General features: G+C 34.3%; 1 long non-coding RNA gene and 5 other non-coding genes across 6 annotated transcripts; all 6 read right to left on the bottom strand.

Moving 5' to 3' along the window:
* Nucleotides 1-795: 795 nt before the first annotated feature.
* Nucleotides 796-879, bottom strand: LOC112508309. Its single transcript, XR_003068689.1, has one exon. It is a non-coding gene; the product is annotated as a small nucleolar RNA Z195/SNORD33/SNORD32 family (small nucleolar RNA).
* A 377-nt stretch (nucleotides 880-1,256) lies between these two features.
* On the bottom strand, nucleotides 1,257-1,410 carry LOC112508339. Its single transcript, XR_003068713.1, has one exon. It is a non-coding gene; the product is annotated as a small nucleolar RNA snoR2/U65 (small nucleolar RNA).
* Nucleotides 1,411-1,573: 163 nt separating this feature from the next.
* Nucleotides 1,574-1,642, bottom strand: LOC112508342. Its single transcript, XR_003068716.1, has one exon. It is a non-coding gene; the product is annotated as a small nucleolar RNA U49 (small nucleolar RNA).
* A 9,108-nt stretch (nucleotides 1,643-10,750) lies between these two features.
* LOC112507002 lies at nucleotides 10,751-11,340 on the bottom strand. Its single transcript, XR_003068498.1, has 2 exons — nucleotides 11,245-11,340; nucleotides 10,751-11,141 (listed from the first exon to the last, which is right to left on the bottom strand). It is a non-coding gene; the product is annotated as an uncharacterized LOC112507002 (long non-coding RNA).
* Nucleotides 10,752-10,905, bottom strand: LOC112508340. Its single transcript, XR_003068714.1, has one exon. It is a non-coding gene; the product is annotated as a small nucleolar RNA snoR2/U65 (small nucleolar RNA).
* Nucleotides 11,069-11,137, bottom strand: LOC112508341. The gene has a single exon (XR_003068715.1). It is a non-coding gene; the product is annotated as a small nucleolar RNA U49 (small nucleolar RNA).
* Nucleotides 11,341-11,907: the final 567 nt, after the last annotated feature.

Genomic DNA, 11,907 nt, shown 5'->3' with positions numbered 1-11,907 from the left:
AATAAAATTACTGTAATGAGTAAATTTTTTAAAAAATAAAAATATTATAAATTTTTTTATAAAAATAAGTCACTGTATCATACATTTAACCCTTTCTTAAATGATAAGTATTTCATTTTTTTAAAAAAGTTAATATTTGGAGGGGCCATCATTTTCTATACCATTAAACAAGTTCAAATCATTAAACTACTTTAAAAAATCATATGTAGCGAATAAATAAGCTGCAAACATGTGAATTCCAGATCAACAACAAATCAAGAAAAAATTCATGTTTAGATTCAGATACGAAGAACAAGATGATGAACCAGCCAAATTTTCTTTATTAGAATGCAGTAAAGTTTACAATCGCTTAATCAACTCTCATTGAAATATTACAAAGATTAACGATCTACTCAGTCGTATCAATTTGCTTCTGTATCCAATGTTCACTAGAGACGCTTGATATGCTGCAAGAACAATCGAATTAACCATAAAAATGGAAATGGGGAATAATAAAAGAGCAAGAAGATCAAACAATTCATTTCACATTTGATGGATGGATCTTTTAAAATAAAAATATGAACAGGATTAAAAGTAACAGATAGCTTGAAATAGTAGCAGCCACTGTGTCGCAAGGCCTGTTTTCGTCACTATTCGCCCGTTTAACGAGATGACTTCGACATTAATTAGGTCAAGACATTAGATACCATGGGCGTTCTCAATTCAAATAAACATAACGATAATCGATTGCAATAATTAAGGTGTTTTGGAAATCAGATAAAAAGGAAATTAAATCAGAGGTAATTAATTGCAAAAGAAAGATCAGATGGTAGTGCATGTATTGTAGATCATCATCCGATTGTACAGACAAAAATGGGTAAATAAATCATCACATCAATCAATTTGCAAATCAAATCACCTCCGACAAATCGAACACATATTCATCAACGAAACTCGAATCCGGATTTATGGAAGAGACTGATTCAATCCATCAATTTAAACAGAGAAACGCGGTTGAAATGGATCGCTTATGCATTGATGCAAGAGATTGCTCATCAACCGCGATTTCTCTATTTAAACAAATGGTATGAATCAAATAATACCGTAACAATCGAATCAACAGTACGGAGTACATAAAATGGAAGACTCAGATAGTAAATCTCTCATCAAGGTGAAATCAGTCGGTAATTCCAACTTTTTAAGATATAATTCCTCATCGGCAACAGTATCACCGATTTGAAACGTTTTCAAAAAACCAGTTGAAATCAATCAAGAAAAAATGTAATCGCAAAAAACGGCTCTGTGAATGAACGGAAATCAATCAGTTCACAGGTTCCTATAAAATGCGAAAGACACAAAGCCTTGTTATCGGTTCAATCATAGCATCGTCGGTCAATGCACTTTTGGCTACCGTCGACGTGGCATCGAACCAGTTTAAAAACAAATCTATGTGAAGATACCTCAGGAGACCCGTTACAAATCACACACACACCGGAAGAGGCACAAACACGAATCCCGACCAACGAACACAGCTCTAAGATCGGGTTAATGATCGGAGGGCCAGTCAATTGGTGGATGGGAACACGCGCTGCCGTAATCCRATGCTGTTTAAAGTGTCATACGGCACTTCCTATCTTTATTGGGGACTTCTTCCTCATCGGAAACTTCTGATATCAAACTCAAAATCAGAAAACTACAAAAAAAAAAAAAAAAAATCAAAATCAAAATCAAACGAATCAAGAAGAGGAATTTGAAGAAGAGATGTGATGAATTGGATGCAAAGAACGCATTATATAGAGGAAAGGAATCGCAAACCCTAATTTCGGTATGATGTTGAGGTCGGCGGCCCATAAAACCCTGTGGTTTGCTTCACTCTGAGCCCAGCCTTCATACCTGCTATTGGGCCTTGGTGAGTGCAGGGGTATTTGCTTTTATTCTGAAAACCCTAATTTCTGTTGCTTTATAAAATGATTAAATTGAAAACCCTAATTTCTTCGTAATGTTTCGGGATGTAATTTTTTTTACAAATTCGAAACATAATGTTCGTGCCTCGTTTAAAAAATCCGAAACTTATGTTCGAAAAAAATAACATTACGGTCGTTAAAAAAAGTCGTTGGTTCAACCTAAGGGTAACGAACAACAACATGAACATAAAATTCACCGAATCCAACGTAATGACGTGTCAATCTTTGAATTAATGTTGAACAGGTAAAAATATGAAAGTTCGCGTAACAGATTAACTTGTTTTGTAAGTAACAACATCTACGACTTATCATGTATGGAGAAGTTGTAAACCTGATATGATTATACGCCTTAACTGGTACGAGGTTTATGCATGGCAAAGCAACAGTGATGACAAACAACAACTACAAGGGTTTCTAATTGCACATTTTGTACCATAAGAAAATGGAAAGAAAAAAAACTGAATAAAATGTGCAGCATTAATGGTACGCTCATTTATAACGTAATATTGCATATCAGCTTTGCGTATAGCCAATAAGTTTGTTGCGGAACTACTTGAGCAAACAATGTCCCTAAGACCAACCATACTTAGACCATGTCCACTGGGGTGCATATGGTTTCATAATTCATGCATCACCATGAACGTAGTGCATAGAATATAGGGGTGAAACTGTAGAACCCTTGTGATCGTGAAATTTATTTCCTTTATTGCTAAAGATATCTTAATAGGAAAATAATGTTATTCATATATTATAAAACATTCTTAGTAATTTCATGTGATGGAGTATGACTAAACAGTTCGGTGTCTTGAGTTTTCTTTCACTTGATGGGATGCTCTCTGAACAAGTCGTCAACTAACAAGTTCGGAACGTGCAGAAACTATTGTATTTAAAGGTTAATAACTCAAGAAAAGACAGAATCAGATCAAACCGACTTCATAGATGTTAATGTTCGTAATGGATGTTAATAAGTCTGAGTAGAAATAGAGAAGTGGGAAAGCAGTGGATGTCAATGTTCATAACCGATGCTACAAAAGTAAACATGAAATATTATAAAGAAAACTAAACCTAAGTGAAAACTACGTTACAAATATTAAATGCCATAACTTTCCATTTTGGGAGTTATTTCCGATGTTTTCTTATTTATTTTCTTCGTTTTTTGCCAATCTTGTCTTCCTCCCTATTCATTTGGTCTTGTTCGTTCTAAAATCATGATCAAGTTCCAAGGGTTTAAATATCGTTTTTCCTGACATTTTTCGCAACAAAGTGGCCTCTTTGTCATTACAGTGGTGTCGTCGAGCTGATTCAAGAGAAAAGAGCTTTATGATGTTTGGAGAGAAGAAAAGAAGAAAGTAAGCTTTGATGAAAGAAATAGATGAACAAAACAAACGTTCCAAGTCAACGAAAGTTTCAACGCTTCATCCAAGAAGTACTTTTAATGTGATGTTTCAATCAAACTTCAATCCCTTTTCCCGAACTATAATATAAAAGGAGCCTTTGGGAGCCATTTGGAAGAATTATTTAACAACAAATCTCATATAGAGCACAAGCATTCAATCTTCTTCTTTCCTTTAAGTTGTTAGAATTTAATGATATATTGGTTTCTTGGTCTTTTTAGTTTTCGTCATACCAGCCTCAACACAGTGGCGACATAGTGGTGACAGCTTAGTTGTTATCTTCAATGTGCGTGACTTTGAGTATTCGTCTTCTCCTATCATGTGTTTCTATTTTAAATATGAGCTAAGCGCCAATTTGGATATGGTTGTGAGTAAAATCTAAGATTAGTAGGCAACACTTAGTTGTGTCGAGACTTCAACTTAAATGCATACAAATCGATCACTTATAAGTGCTAATATTAGATCCTATACCCAGAGATTGACAGATCTAGAAATACGTCATGAGTGATGCAAAAAGATTCGACAAAGTCTTTTATGACCACGTTGAGATATGATTTTTTGTATGATTCTAACTAAGGTTCTAAATTCGGACGAGACTATTGTGTAACACCCATAATTCCATTGTTGCCATTAAAATATAAATTTTGGGAAAACAGTCAGGGAAAATGGTCGGAAAACAACATGGAAAAAGGTTGGAGAACGACCAAAGAAAATGGTCAAATAATGGTAGAAAAACGGTTGGAGAACGGTCGGGAAAACATGGTGGAAACGGTCTCGACGGCTTGGCCAGGCATTAGCCGCGACCAAAATCACGGGAACCTCTGCTTGTGGGAAGGACCATAGTGGGCGACCCTGCCACACGCATGGGCGGATGCACACTAAAGGGGTAGGGGGCACAGGCCCCCAACAAACTAACTAAGAAACATTCAAATGAAGCATTAGTGATAGGTTTTAAAAAAATAATTTAACTAAAAATTATTAATAGTCCCCCAACAATTAAAAGTAAGGCTCTAAATCTAAATTTATGTATTTTATTTATAACTCTTACTTCAAGGATTCATTACTTTAATGATAAATTAAACGTTTTTAAGTTCCAAGTCTCAACCTATTGAAAATCATTTTATTTTTCTTATTTTGTTTGATATAATGTTAATGATTTGACTAATCACTATCTTGATTTTTTCCAAAATTTTTTTTGCGTTTTATTGTTTTATAGATCTATAATTATTGTTATTTGTTAATTATTAATTTTCTCTTTCTTAATTGTTATTTGATTTAGGATTCTTTAATTTGTTATTTAATTTGGGTCTGTTATTTTGATTTAAGATTTGCTACTAGTTTATCTTTTATTTTTGACTTCTTGCCCTCTCATTTCTTGCTACTAACTATTAATGTGTAGTGTGTTCATTTTGCTTTGGTTTAACCGAAAATTAAAATATGTACATGACAATATGATGTCTCAGTTTATCCGAAATAGTCAAAAAATAATTGAAAACCAAACCGAATAAGTTATATTTATTCGGTAACTGAATCGTTTAATCCGGAAACCAAATAACCCGAAATCGTATTGGTTCCAATGAGTTATTTGGTTTCAGGTGTTTTTTTTACACTCTTAAATGTGCCCCTAATGATAAAAGTTTCTGGATCCGCCACTGGCCACACGATTATGAATCGAGGGCATGGTCACATGGACCACCCGAGAGTTTGAAAGTTCGATTTTTGACCGATTCTCCTCATTTCCTCAACACTATTCATTCTTCTCACTCTTTTTATCTTAACCTTGAACATCTTTGTGGTTTAGGTTTCTATTTGAAAGACTTTTGGAAGTATTCCTTGGTGATTTAGGAATTGTCAACTTGAAGGTAAGTGTTTTACGTCCTCTTTCCATTTCTCCCCATTTTCGTGCAACTTTAAGAGTATTTGGAGTAGAATAAACCTTGTGGAAGCTTTGGAGACCAGTGACTTTTGTGGTGAGAGACTCATCTAGATGTTGAGTATATACTATGCTCATTGTGGGAATCTTGCAGTGGTACTCATTAGAGTCGTACATGAGTGGCTTACTATTGTGTTCCCACTGTATTCGATGGAATCGGGTCTTCTCGGTCATCTAGATGTGATGTTTTTTGGGAACTTTGTTACCTATGTTTCAGTATTTTGAATATAGAGTTTCACCTATATATTTGATATTTTGAAGTAAACACCTTGCACATATTTTTGGTGAATTGAACATTGGTTGTAAGTCTAAAACAAGTATTCGATTTGAAAATAAAGAGCTTTGGCAAAAAAATGTCTCTTTGAATTATGTTTTAAATAAATGAGTCATTATTTAAACTAGTTGTATATCCACACAATGTAGCACAGTTCTAAATACCAGGAACCTAAATCTTCAATCATTCATTCTGCTTCGTCCCATCGATTTTATTTCATGGTTTTTTTGTGGTGTTGAATTGTGAACCATCTCATGTATAAATCCAAGTTAAATGTGGTTGATTGGCCAAGAATTTGTAAAAAAAGAATCATATTAGTAGGCTTAATGTTTTTTTTTTTTCTATCTTTTAATGTGCTTATAAGCTAGCTTATGGAGTTAAACGTGTTGCAAAGTTAAATCGACAATAATAATAATAATAATAATAATAATAATAATAATAATAATAATAATAATAATAATAATAATAATAATAATAATAGAAATTGTTTTCCTTTTTCCATCTGCCATAAAAAATTGCTAACAGTTTGATTCAGAAGTTGTTTTTTTCAATATGTTCATCGATTGTGATAATACAACCAAATCACATAAAACCCAAGTTGAATATGAAAACAATCGAACCACATAGAAACCAAGCTTCTTTTTTGAAGTATATGCATGAACATCACCTAAATGATACAAAAATTCATAAAGTTGGCTTCATTAAAAACTTTTTGATCCAAACAAGAGAGCCCTTCTCAGAAAACAAAGATACTGTGGTGATCTTTGATGGTCTTGATTTGGTCTAAAATTGACGGTGGCCTTTTGGTTGAGTCATCTGATGCAGAGTGTTGCCCTGCTCTGTATGCAAGGCCCTGTCATTGGGTATATGCCTTTGCAATATCAGACAACAAACAAATTAATATTCCAAGTAACAATGAAAAAAGTGGTAGTATGCGAAAGAGAATCATACAAGCAACACTAAGAGATCATTTGCCAAACAATTACTATGAGCATGCCAAAGACCAAGAATCTTATCGGATAACAGACATAGCAAGGACCGAGAATTATTACCCGTTAAGCGAAGAAGATGACTCTTATCCGATAAGCGCTTACCGGGTAAAAGATGCGTACTAACTAAATTAGGATGGTTTACTTGTCATCTACATTGAGTATTTTTGTTGTTGGGTCTTTTCCTTGGCTTTCTCACTAAGCAAATTACCAAGTCGATGCTTATATAACTGCATTTTGATACTTTCACTTCTCCCTTCGATGAGTTGATCTTTAATTGCAAAAGTGATAGCTTATATAACTGCATTTTGTTACTCTCATTTGTCAAATGACCTGGCCTTCCCTAGCCACCGTCTGGGCTCCCTTTCCTCCCTATGCTCCTCCGACGCAGGCCTACCACGCTTTGCGCCTGCAGCGTTTTCGCCAGTAGTGCCATCCTCCCCGCTATCTATATGGGCATATAGGAAAGTTCAAGTCGACCAATGTGATAGGCAAAGAACTAACTTCTCTAGTGTCCATCAAAAGATTGGAAGGTAGGGGATGACCTGTAATTAATCTAGTATGCAACTCAGGAACATGACACAGTGAATATGTACCCGGGCCCTGTACAGACCGCCTATCACACCCTATGAAGGCGCCTTTATTTAATAGAATTAAGTTCCCGAATATAAAAAATAAGGATCTCAGGTTTCAAAAGCCCTAGATATAGATGTCCGGGAAGTGCTTCCTTGCATTAAAGCACATTTCGAAAGTAAAAGGTCATAGGGTTCATAGACATTCTATATTTTTTTATCTTTCCTTTATGGTAATAGCGGGATCATAGATCTCTCTTTTCAAAGTTGGCAAAGTGAAAACGTCAGTAGTGCTTGATTGACTGCTTTAAAGTTTGAAACAAGTCTTGGATTCGGAAGAGAAATAGGCGTAAAGGATATTGAGAAAGATGGTTAACTGCTTTAGGTTTAGGAGTGTCGGTTCCAGAAAAAGGTCAATCTACCCTTTAAGTTCTTTAATTTCTGGGAAGGTTTAGGAATTTTTCAGATATACCCACATAAAGATGTTCCTGAACAGTCTCGAAGAAGTATCRAAGTAGAAAGCAAAGCTGGAGCCTTAGCCGCCTTGTCAAAGGAAAGCGAAGGCTGAGCCCGCAAGTTTTACCATACTAAACTACTAATAACTATATGCATTGTTTCTATTGCTACTTCGTTTTCAAAATCCGAATAACGTTCAAGTAGATCTAGATAAAATTCTTCTAGTGACATTTTAATAATATGATACAAATGGGCATATCTCAACCAAAACTAAAAATAAAGATCAATATCATGAAATAGTAAGTTCAGACATAAGTGTTTCTAATATGGTAGCAAAGAAAACAACTTGAAAAACAAGTAAATAACCCCATTTATTTTTGCCTTTTATTTTTCTCCCACTTTCTCAATACCAAGTCTAGGCATGTAAACGAACATTAATAAAAACTTGTTCATGTTCGTTCGTTTATTATAACAAAACAACGAACGAACACAAACAGTAAATAAATGAAAATTTTGATATTCGTGTTCCTTCATTAAAAAGCTACACAAACGTAAACGAACGAACAAGATGCTCCTGCTTTCATGGGGTGCTCCAACCAAGCGCTTATCAAAGCTTGTGTTTCTAGCCAATAATAAGTACGATAATACAAGGATGGACTTCAATAACCATTCGATGTGGGATCAGAGGTATATATAAATGAGTAGGAGGGTAAGCTTGCAGATCTCACCGAGGACGGACTTAATTTAACTTTTTCTCAACTTGTTCAATGTTTTTTTTTATTGTAGAGACGGATGTTTCTTTTATAATAAAATATACTATCATTTAAGATTGTGGGTACATGGGACAAGATATGACAGGATTAGACAGAACAAGGCTCGATGGATTTAGACCCTATTTATTTAGGAATTACACCCCATCACTTTATCTTATAGATTAATTATGACTAATGATTAGCATTAAATATTATCTCTCATCTCATTTTGACATGAATAAATGGAATATAATAAATTAATAAGATGACTATTTATTAATTGTAATCCGTTAGTTATTATTCAAAAATTTAGTATATATGCTTGCAATATACTTATGGCACGACTCATGGCACAAAAGTTATTGGATTAGTGCAAACTTTTTATAATAAAGTTTTAATATTAGAAAAAATTTCATAATATATGTTTGGGTAATGCAAACGCCAAAATAAAAAGATAGTTGTGAGACATAAAAAGTTTTAAGGGCTGAAATTTATTGTTTTGTAAACACTCATATAATTTTAACTAATAGTGTAAAAAAATAAACAATTAAAAAAAATAAACACATATAACAACTTCAGTAAATAGAGAGTAAAGATTACAATCACGAAAATGTTACATTTGTCGACTTGAATATGCTCTATCAATCCTATATCTCCTCCATTGTGGGTGAGTTGACGGTATTGGACAACCTTTTCGTAGCAATAGGTTAATGAAATGACTCCCCCCACACGTGCAACAATTATAGGGCCAGTTGATTCTGACTCATGTGGACCGGACCAAAACGCAAAGCACATAGAACTACCTACCATGGATATAAATACAACCGGTCTTCTATAAAATGAAACGATAACTAACATTGTATCTGACATAGACATCCATTGGGGCAAAACCAGTTCCCGAAAAATCCACGGTCTTCCAAATGTAATTAAAGCTTATGGAAGTCAATATATCCGTGTAATCTTGCTTGTGATATCTTAACTCTTGTAACAACTTTTGTTGAATCACAAACCACATATTTTCATCGAGACCAAGGCCGACGACAACTGACCGAAATTCACAGTTTTCATCACCTTTGACATTATTTAAACGTCTGATATAACGATTAAAAATATTTGGAATATGATCGAGTAAAGGTTTTGTCACAGGTTCTTGGTTTAAGTTTGAGACTTCCATAGATTTTGAATAATTACTTCCATAGATTCTAAATAATTATTCAAAATCTATGGAAGTCCTAAACTTAAACCAAGAATCACCCTTTACTCGATCATATTCCAAATATTTTTCATCGCTATATCAGACATTTAAATAATGTCAAACGTGATGGAAACTGTGGATTTCGGTCAGTTGCCGTCGACCTTGGTCTCGATGAAAATATGTGACATGTAATTCAACAAAAGTTGTTACAAGAGTTAAGGTATCACGAGCAAGATTACATGGATATATTGACTTCTATAAGCTTTAATTACATTTGTAAGATCGTGGATTTTTCGAGAACTGGTTTTGCCCCAATGGATAAATAGATGTCTATACCAAATACAGGGTTAGTTATCCCTTCATTTTATAGAAGACTGGTTGTATTCATATCCATGATAGGTAGTTCTACGTGCTTTCCACTCTAATCCGGTCCACATGAGTCATAATCAACTAGCCCATAGTTGTTGCACGTATGGAAAGGAGTCATTTCATTAACCTATTGCTATGAAAAAATTGTCCAATACCGTTAACTCACCCACATTGAAAGAGGTATAAGATTGATAGGACATCTGCATGGAAAGACATTTATTCAAGTCGACAAATGTAACATTTTCGTGATTGTAGCCTTAACCTATCCAAACAAAACCACAAACACCATTTAAGATAAAGCCGCTAACAATTATCTCTTACTCTCGATCTCCATTCTAGTCTACATTCTCTCCTGCAATCCTATCCTTACCTTTCCTATAAGACACCAGAGGTGTTTGAAATTGTTTATTTGAAAAAACTTATGTTATTTTTACAAAAACAATAATAACTTATTATAAATCATAAGGGTTTATTACCGGTTTGACACCAATATATAAGTTGTTTATTCAAGCACTGTGTTTGTGTTTATTACCGGTGTAAGACCTAAATAAGTCAATTTTATAAGCAATCCCGAACACCCCCAAATTGCCAAATATGACCATGCTTTCAATAAAACATGTCGATCTTTTATCATATAGCATCCCCGATGATCTTGCTTTCCATTGTCAGGCTGGTTATCTCAAACCAGCATTAGAACCCACATAACATAGCCACACCGCCATCATACCATTAGCCCTAAACCATAGAAAGCCCCAGTTACAAACTAAACATACCTTAAGGAGGAGGTCCGATTCCATTGTCATTTACTATTCCATGAAATCCAAGTTTCAAACTAAAACATTTTAGAAAAAAAGGGGTTGAAAGCATTGTGAAAGAATGTAATCGCAAAAAACGGCTCTGTGAATGAACGGAAATCAATCAGTTCACAGGTTCCTATAAAATGCGAAAGACACAAAGCCTTGTTATCGGTTCAATCATAGCATCGTCGGTCAATGCACTTTTGGCTACCGTCGACGTGGCATCGAACCAGTTTAAAAACAAATCTATGTGAAGATACCTCAGGAGACCCGTTACAAATCACACACACACCGGAAGAGGCACAAACACGAATCCCGACCAACGAACACAGCTCTAAGATCGGGTTAATGATCGGAGGGCCAGTCAATTGGTGGATGGGAACACGCGCTGCCGTAATCCRATGCTGTTTAAAGTGTCATACGGCACTTCCTATCTTTATTGGGGACTTCTTCCTCATCGGAAACTTCTGATATCAAACTCAAAATCAGAAAACTACACAAAATCGAAATACTACAAATCTACAAGAGGAATTTGAAGACGAAGCATGATGAATTGGATGCAAAGAATACCTTTATAAAGAGGAGCGAAAGCGTAAACCCTAATTTCGGTAGGATGTTGAGGTCGGCGGCCCGTAAAAATCTGTGTTTGCTTCACCGTCAGCCCACCATTGATTCAAATCAAACTACTCGCACGTCGCACCCCGTTGTTGGGCCTTCACGTATCTTTGCTTTTTTTTTTTCACCTGAATAACCCTAATTTTGTGTTTTTACAGCATAAAATTTGTCAAATTAGAATTAGAATTTTGAAATTATTGTCTTCACTCTTCCATTATAAGCGAAAAATCATGTGAAAATAAGAGTTAAATGAGAAGCAGAGATTTGGACCTTTTATCAATTTTAATCTCACTCTCATCCTATGAATTACGTTTATCACGGGACTGGTATGGTGCATCGCATTAGCGTTAATCTATGGTATATTATAAAGTATTTGACAAAAACTCTTAAAAACTACTTTTTATGCGTAAAGTACTGTTTATTAACGTATATTACTTAAAACTCAATATTACAAGTAGATTATGCGTAAGTAACTGCAGATAAATATAATCAAATACAGTATTAACATCTCATTTTAAATATAAAAAAACTAAAATATAATTAGGATAATCATTAAATAAAATATTTAATTATTATCTTTATAAAATTTATAATATTAAACCAAAAATAAATTATTTC

Source organism: Cynara cardunculus, assembly GCF_001531365.2.
Source record: "Cynara cardunculus var. scolymus isolate 2C chromosome LG 2, CcrdV1, whole genome shotgun sequence".
NCBI lineage: Eukaryota > Viridiplantae > Streptophyta > Magnoliopsida > Asterales > Asteraceae > Cynara > Cynara cardunculus.
Note: the sequence above shows the minus strand (reverse complement) of the source record. Positions and strands in the feature narration are given on the sequence as shown.